Below are 9,551 nucleotides of genomic sequence, written 5' to 3' on the forward strand. Positions count from 1 at the left end.
CCCCCGCCATCCGAAGGTAGAGCGTTCCTATGAAACGGTTCGTAAGCCGAAATGTCGTAAAGCGAAGAAGCAATTACCATTTATTTATATGGGAAAATCTTGTGAGCGTTCGCAGACCTAAAAATAACCTACCAAATCATGCCAAATAACACATAAAACCTAAAATAACAGTAACATATAGTAAAAGCAGGAATAATATGATAAATACACAACCTATATAAAGTAGAAATACTTTTCCACAATCATTACTGAATTGTTCTCCACAGCGAAAATGTCACACAAGCGCTGTTGGCAAAAACACGCTCTCCAGTAACCTTTAAGCTACGAAGCTGCCAAATCATACCAAATAACACATAACAATACACAGCCTTTATAAAGTAGAAATAATGTATGTACAGTGTAGTATCACTCACGGGAATCGGGAGGACAGCGCAGAGCACACTAATGATGGCGTGTTAGACTGAGTCGTCGCAGGCTGGGGTGGTGTAGTGGCCCCCACCCTCCAGGCCGCTGACCGATACATTGCCGTGAAGCACGCAGGGGTCCAGCGGTAGCCTGGAGGCACACAACACATCTTTAAGAAAAAAGCTGAAATAAACATGCTAATTAATTAGGTGCCGCCCGACACGTAATTGTCGGCCCAGATCAGTGTCGATTTCCGATTGCATCGCCTCTGATCTGGGCCGACATTTACGTGTCAGGCAGCACCTAATTGATTATCTTGTTTATTTCGGCTTTTTTCTTAAAGATGTTCTCTGTGTCTCCCGGCTACCGCTGCATTCTCCCCAAATCAGTATCTGTCCGTGGCCTGGGGGTTGGGGTGGTGGGACACTGGGGTGTCATCTCGTCGTCTGTTTCCATTAGAGCAGGCGGCTCATCTTCTCCTATGACCGCCCGCCTCAATGTCGAAGGTCGAGGTTCGGCATCTGCTGATGTGGAAGGCTTGCTTGACTGCTGAGCCTCGTGCATTTTTCTATCATACAGTTGTTTGTAAGCACTCAAACCATCCTGCAAATATCCCCTAAACCTACGTACCCTTCCAAAATTAAAGTCGTACTTTATCATTGCAGTGAAAATCTCATGCAGTTGCTTCACGTTCATTTCACTACTGCATTCGGTTTCGATTGTTATCCTTTCTTCTTCCAATTGCATCAGCTCTTCGTCGATCAGTTCTTGGTCATGGGATGACAAAACCTCTTCAACATCATGTTCGTCAGCTTCCACAAGCCAAACTCACATTATCCTTACTTTCAACTTTCAAATCCCTTACTCACTCTTCCTTCAGTTAGTCCTGACGAAGGGTCTCGTCCTGAAACGTCGACTGCACCTCTTCCTACAGATGCTGCCTGGCCTGCTGCGTTCACCAGCAACTTTGATGTGTGTTGCTTGAATTTCCAGCATCTGCAGAATTCCTGTTGTTTATCCTTACTTTGTTCACCACGATCAAAACGCTTAATTATGTCTAGTTTTACGCTAAGTGTAACACCCTTACTAGCACTTTCAGGCTTTTCCAATACCTCAGAACTCATCCTGCAAACGGCTGCTCACAGGCACGTGTTAAAGCAATGCCAGCAAGAATCCGGGAGAGAGCGGCTGCTCGGGGCACGCGCGCTGATTTTTTTCGTAACAGTGAAAACACCTTCTGAAAGCGAAAACAGGGTACTAATGTAGGTCTTTCATAACAGTGAGGTTTCGTAAAGCGAACGTTCGAAAAGCGGGGGACACCTGCATTATTATTTCTTTTTTTTTGTATATTGCACAGTTTGTTATCTTTTGCAGATTAGTCGTTTGTCCGTCCTGTTGGGTGCAGTCTTTCATTTGTTCGATTGTGTTTCTTGTATTTACTCTGAATGCCTACAAGAAAATAAATCTCAGGGTTATAAATGTGACACATACGTACTTTGATAATGAATTTACTTTGAAACTTGGATAGGCATTAAGTGTTCTTTCAGAGAAGGAGATTGTCCCTGATGGCCTGATCAGTATTTAACCATTATCAACATCTCTGAAAAATCTGATTCGCTGCACCATACACAAAATTTAATTTCATTTTGCATATATATTTCTTCACTGTAATTTATTGCACTGTACTGCTACAGCAAAATAGCAAATTCCATGATATGTCAGTGATATTAAACCTGATTCTGATGCTGGAGGAGCTCAACAGGTCAGGCAGCATCTATGGAGGGGAATAAACAGTCAATGTTTCGGGCTGAAACCTTTGACCTTGACCTCGTGATGGAGAGTCTCTGCCCAAAACGTTGACTGTTTATTCCTCTCCAAAGATGTTGCCTGACCCACAGAATTCTTCCAGCATCTTGTGTGTGTTGCTCAAAATTTCCAGCACCTGCGGAATCTCTCATCGTTTTGAAATCTGATCTTCAGCTCTATGTTTTTCTTAAGTGGGAGACTGATGTACCTAATGAGGTTAACTGCAGCATTGACTACGTTAAAGCAGAAAGCTGTAGATTGGTGAGGGAATTTTGGAAAGGAATATGAAAGGTACTTGGGAACTGTACCAGATGCAAATCAAAATCAGAAAATAATCTTTAATTTTCCATTCCTAAGCTATTTATATATAGTGCCACTTAATCCATATCTATAGCCTGTTACACACACAAAATGCTGGAGGAACTCAGCAAGCTGGGCAGCATCTATGGAAAAGAGTAAACAGTTGATTTTTCAAGCTGAGACCCTTCATCAGGACTTGAAAGGAAGGGGAGAAGTCAGAGTGAGAAGGTGGGGGAAGAGGAGGAAGAAGTACAAGGTGGCAGGTGATGGGTGAAACCGGGAGAGGGGGAGGGGGTGAAGTAAAGAGCTGGGAAGTTGATTGGTGATGGAGATAAAGGGCTGGAGAAGGACGAAGCCGATAGGAGAGGGCAGAGGAAGGGAAGGAGGAGGGGCACCAAAGGGAGGTGATGGGCAGGTAAGGAGATAAATTGAAAGAGGGCAACAGGAAAGGGAATGGTGAAGGAGAGGAGAGGGGCCAATTACTGGAATTTGAGGAATCGATGTTCATACCATCAGGTTGGAAGCTGCCCAAACAGAATATAAGGTGTTGCTCCTCCAACCTGAGTGTGGCCTTGTCATGGCAATGGAGAAGGCCATGGACTGACATGTCGGAATGGGAGTGGGAAGTAGAGTTCTTTGTATTTCCAGCATCAGCAGATTTTCTCATGTCTATAGCCTGTTATATAAATTAGAAGATTTTAGGCTCAAAATAAGCATGTATTTGAACACAGAACAGCAGAGGAACAGGCCCTTCAGATGACAATGTTGTGCCAAACCAATTAAATTGGTGCTCAAATGGACAACTAAACTAATCTCTTCTGCCTACGCAATGTCAATATGCTTTTATTTTCCACTTATTCATGTGCCTATCTAAACGTCTCTTAAAAGTCCCCAACGTTTCTGCCTCTACCACCACCGCAGGGAACATATTCCAGGCACCCACCACTCTGTATGTTTAAAAAACTTACCCTTCACATCTCCTTTAAAATTACCCCCCGTCAGCTTAAATGCATGCCCTCTGGGTATTAGACATCTCAACCCTGGGTAAACGATACTGCCTATCTACACTTCTCATAATCTGGTAAACCTCTATCAGGTCTCCCCACAGCCTCCACTGCTCCAGAGAAAGAAACCCAAGTTTGTTTAATCTCATTTCCTTTACGCAAGTGTAAGGAGAATGAAATATTTGTTACTCCAGATCTGATGCAGCACATAAAACACAAAAGATAAAGAACACAATAATAGTACAAAAAAAACATACGTAATAAATGTAAATACATACGATAGCTTATATACATAGGTTGATTGTATGTCCATAAAGTGATGACAGGCTGTACATAAGGTGACTGACAGGAAATAATAAAGTGGTGGTAGAATTAGTGGGTGGAGGAGTTAACCAAAGAGCTGATTGTGGACTTCAGAAAGGGTGAGCCAAGTGAAACCGAATCGATTCTCACAGAGGATCAGAAGTGGAGAGAGAGCAGTTTCAAGTTACTGCGTGTCAATGTCTCCGACGATCTGACCTGGTCCCAACATATCGATACAAATATAAAGAAGGCAAGACAGTGTCTGTATTTCATTAGGAGCTTGAAGAGATTTGGTTTGTCACCTAAAACACTCAAAATCTTCTACAGATACACCGTGGAGATCATTCTGACAGGCTGCATCACTGTTTGGTATATGGGGGGGTTGGTGGCAGCTACTGCAGAGTAGTGAAAGAAGCTACTGAGAGTTGTAAAATTAGTCAGCTTCGTCACGGGTGCTATCCTTCGTAGCATCCAGGACACCTGCAAGGAGCGGTGCCTCAGAAAGACAGCATCCATTGTTAAGGACCCCCAGCACCCAGGACATGCCCTTTTCTCACTGTTACCATCAAGGAGGTACAGAAGCCTCAAGGCACACACTCGGCAATTCAGGAATAGCTTCTTCCTCTCTGCCGTCCAATTTCTGAATGGACATTGAACCCATGAACATTATATCACTATTTTGTTATTTCTGTTTTTGCACTATTTTAATTTTAACCACTTAATATACATATATATATATACTTATTGTAATTCATTTATTTTTTCTATACTTATCATGTATTGCATTGTACTGGTGCCACTAAGTTAACAAATTTCACAACATATGCCGGTGATATTAAACCTGATTCTGATGTTCTCAATATTTATTGCTTGCTTGCTTGCTTGTTTGTTTGTTTGTTTATTTTATTTTCTTTCTTTCTTTCTTTCTTTTTGTATTTGTAGTTTGTTGTATTTCTTTTGCACACTGGTTGAATGGCCTAGTTGGTGCAATCTTTCATTGATCCTATTATGGTTATTGTTCCATATTGGATTTATTGAGTTTGACCACAAGAAAATGAATCTCAGGGTTATATATGATGACATATGTGTACTTTGATAACAAATTTACTTTGGACTTTGAACTAACAAAGACTGACCAACAACCAATGTGGAAAAGAGGGCAGTCTGCAAATACCAAACAAAAATACAAATAATAATAAAAAATAAAGATAGGTGGATAATTGCTGAGAACTTGAGTTGTATAATCTTTGAATGTGAGTTCATAGATCATGGAATCAGCTTGGTGTTGTAGTGAGTGAAGTTATCCATGCTGGTTCAGGAGCCTGATGGTTGAAGGGTAATAATTATACTTGAACCTGGCAGTGTGGGACATAAGGCTCCTGAACCTCCTTCCTGATGACAGCATTGAGAAGGGAGCATGGCCTGGATGATGGGGGTCCTTGATGATAGATGCTGGTTTCTTGTAGCAGTGCTCCTTGTAGATGTGCTCAATGGTGGGAGGGCTTTTTCGATGAGGACCTGGGCTGCAATCCGCTACCTTTTGTTGGATTTTCCCTTCATGGCATTGGTGCTTTCAGACCAGGCGATGATGCAACCATTCAGGATACTCTCCACTGTTCACTTATAGAAGTTTGTCAAAGTTTTAGATGACATGCCAAATCTGCACATCTTATAAAAAGCAGAAGCCATGCATTCCTTGTAAAGGCAGTTACATGCTGATCCCAGAATAGATCCTCTGATATGTGAATTTTTCTTCCTCCATTCTCCATAATTGTGACCTGAAGATCAGAATCAGAATCAGGAACAGAATTAGGTTTAACCTCACTGGCGTATGTCATGAAATTTGTTGTCGTTGCGGCAGCAGTACAATACAGTGCATAATGATCGAAAAAAAACTGTGAATTATATTAAATGTATATATATTAAATAGTTAAATTAAAAAAGTAGTGAGGTAGTGCTCATGGGTTCAATGCCCATTCAGAAATTGGACGGTGGTGGGGAAGAAGCTGTTCTGAATTGTGGAGTGTGTGCCTTCAGGCTTCTGTACCTCCTCCCTGATGGTAGCAATGAGAACAAGGCATAACCTGGGTGATGGGGGTCCCTAATGATGGACTCCACCTGTTGAGGTATCACTGCTTGAAGATGTTCTGGATATGTTAGTGGCTAGTGCCCACGATGGAGCTGACTAAGTTTACTACTCTCTGCAGACTTCACTTGCTCTTAGCACTGCCCCAACATATCTAGGATGATTAATAATCAGTAAACAGAGAGATTACTTTTTAAATGCCTGATATGAACCAGTAATCCTTATTATTCCTAAATATGAATCTTATTTAAGACTTTATAATATTTCTTGACAATACAGTGCCAACTTCTTCTGTCCAAGGCATCTTTCTCCCAGGTGTTGACATTCATGTCCGTGTTCTTCATCTGGCGCCTGAGCACATCTTTGTCGAGCAGCTTCTGATCATCGTGCTTCCTCATTCCTTCATGAAGCTCGCCACAGAAAACAGCTTTGGGTAAATGATCATCGCTCATTCTTGTGACATGACCAGTCCAGCGCAGCTGAGAAGCTCTAATGAGCGATTCTACACTGACTGTCCCAGCACGTTTGAGCACCTCCACATCTGGTACCCTGTCTTGCCACTTGATGTGTAATATTTAGCGTAAATGCCTGTGTTGTGTCTTGGTCAACTTCTTGATGTGCTTCTGAGACAATGTCATCGCTTCAGTTGAATAAAGCAGAGATGGTAAAACAGCTGTGTATACACTTTGACCTTGGTTGCCATTTTAATGTTGTGGCGAGACCAAAGTTGCTTCTGCAAAGCACCAACGACTTTTGTAGCTGATTGAATTCTCCTCTCAACTTCCAGATCTGATGAGTTGGTGTTGGTCACAGCAATTCCTAAGTATGTGAAAGAGTCAGAACATTTCAGCGCTATCCCATTGACCAATATGACTGGTGGTTGTGTCTCACAGAGGAGGAGGCTGGTACAGAAGTTCGGTTTTGGAGACATTGATTCTTAGGTCAAAAAGAGTGGCAGCAAACGAGAAGCGGTCTACAATTTCTTGAATCACATTAACATCATTAGCAACCAGGGCTGAGTTGTCTGCATACAGAAGCTCTCTGACACATCTCTCTCTTGATTTGCTTGAGACTTTGAGTCTTGACAGGTTGAACAATTTTCCATCTAAGCGAGTCCTGATGTACACACCTTTGTCCAAATTATGGTCCATTATTTCCAAAACTGCAGCAAGATATAGTGTGAACAAAGTTGGAGCAAGAACGCATCCCTGTTTTACCCTGTGGTTGACTGTGAAGGCTTCGTTGACATCTCCTCCGCTAGATACTTTGCCAGACGTGTTTTCATGAAACAACTTGATCATTGTAACCAGCCTATCTGGACAGCCATAAGTTTTGAGCACTTCCCAGAGTGTTTCTCTGTCCACCATATCAAATGCTAGTGAGAAATCAACAAGGACAATGTACAATGGCTGCTGTTGTTCTGCCGCCTTCTCCTGGAGTTGCCTCAAAGTAAAGATCATGTCAGTGGTTGCTCTTCCAGCCCTAAAGCCACACTGGCTTTCAGGAAGCATATCTTCTGAGATGATCTTGAGCGGGTTGAGCAGTATCTTCGCCATCATCTTGCCAGCTGTGGACAGAAGGGAGATGCCTCGGCGGTTTCCATAAACACTGCAGTCACCTTTCTTCTTGCAGGTGGTGACTATCAGCGCCACCTTTGAAGTCCTGAGGGAGACTTTGACTCTGCCAACAAGCATTATATAAGTTCAACAGTTCAGTCTTCAGAGCAGGACCACCTTGCTTCAGTACATCTAATGGAATGCTGTCTTGCCCGGGTGCTTTACCACTTCTGGTATCTTTTAAAGCCTTATTAAGTTCTGTCAGAGTGATGAGTCCACATAGATATAGTGCCGCACCTTGTTGGTTTAGAAGGTTACAGAAGTGTTCCCTCCATCGCTCAATGATGTCTTTCCTGTCAGTGCTCCCATCTGCAGTTTTTACTGGGGCCACTGTATTGCTTCTTGGACCTCTTGAAGAACAGCTGGTGGAATAAGAAAGCAGAAGAAGTGCAAGCAATGTCAGGCAGAAATGAATACCATGGTCTCGTCTCAGGACTGAAAGCTATAATATTTAAGACAATACTCTCAATTGCCACCAGAGGGCACTTTGAGAACACTGAGGAATAGGCGTCTATAATGCAATTTAACCTAGACTGCTCAAGAGTTGCAAAGAATGCATGCCAGGGAAATTTGTTTCTTTATTTCTGCATTATATATTTTTCTTCATCTTTTGACACCATTCTTTCAATTGTCACCTGCGTGTGGCATTCAGAACTTTATAATGGGAACTGTGGGCTTAAGCTGAGTGTATAAATAGAGAACAATAACCTCAATTGAGTGTCAGAGTCAGAGAGTCATAGAGTCACAGAACACTGCAGGTCTGAAACAGACCATCAGCCCATCTAGTCCATGCCGAGCCATTCATCTGCCTAGACCCATTGACCTGCACGATAGCCCTCCACACCCTTCCCATCTCGTACCTATCCAAATTTCTCTTAAATGTTGAAATCATGAGGTTTATGGCAGGGAGTTTCCCTTTAGCCGCCTGCTATCGGGGACTTGGGAGTTGATCGGGATTTGAGACTTTTTTTACCGTGCCCATGGTCTGTTCTTTATCAAATTATGGTATTGCTTTGCACTGTTGTAACTATATGTTATAATTATGTGTTTCTGTTCTGTGTTAGTCTTTGGTTTGTCCTGTTTTCTGTGATATCACTCTGCAGGAACATTGTATCATTTCTTAATGCATGTATGCATTTCTAAATGACAATAAAAGAGGACTGAGTGTTCTCATAATCTAAATCGAACCTGCATCCACCACCTTCGCTGGCAGCTCATTCCATCTCTCACCTTCTTCTGAGTGAAGAAGTTCCCCCTCAGATTCCCCTTAAACATTTCACCTTTCACCCTTAACCCATGATTTCTAGTTGTAGTCTCAACAAATCTCAGTGGGAAAAGCCTATTTGCTTTTACCCAATGGATAAACCTCATATTTCAGAATCAGAATCAGGTTGTAAAATTGGTTGTCTTTGTGGGGCAGTACCAATGTCTTATACAACTTCAACATAACAGATCATCTTCTGTACTCAATACATTGATTTATGATGGCCAGGATTCCAAAAGCTTTCTTAACGACCCTACTGTATCTACCCGTGATGCCACCTGAAATGAAATATGGATCTGTATTCCCAGATCCCTTTCTTCTACCACACTCCTCAGTATCCTACGATTCTTTGTGTGAGGCCTACCCTGGTTGGTCCTACCAAAGTGCTTCACACTTGTCTGCATTGAATTCCATCTGTCATCTTTTAGCCCATTTTTCCAGCTAGTCCAAATCCCGCTGCAAGTCATGATAGTCTACCTTACTGTCCACTACACCCCCAATCTTGCTGTCAGCTACAAATTTGCTGATCCAGATCACCCAGATCATTGAAAGGACTCAATGCCAATCCCTGTGGCACACCACTCGTCACAGGCCTCCAGTCAGTGAGGCAATCATCTACTTCCACTCTCTGGCTTCTCCCACAAAGCCAATGTCTAATCTAATTACCACCTCATCCTGAATGCCAAGTGACTGAATCTTCTTGACCAACTTCCCTTGCAGGACCTTGTCAAATGCCTTGCTAAAGTCCATGTAGACAGCATACGCTG

The sequence above is a fragment of the Mobula birostris genome, chromosome 4 (assembly GCF_030028105.1).
Source record: "Mobula birostris isolate sMobBir1 chromosome 4, sMobBir1.hap1, whole genome shotgun sequence".
Classification (NCBI taxonomy): Eukaryota; Metazoa; Chordata; class Chondrichthyes; order Myliobatiformes; family Myliobatidae; genus Mobula; species Mobula birostris.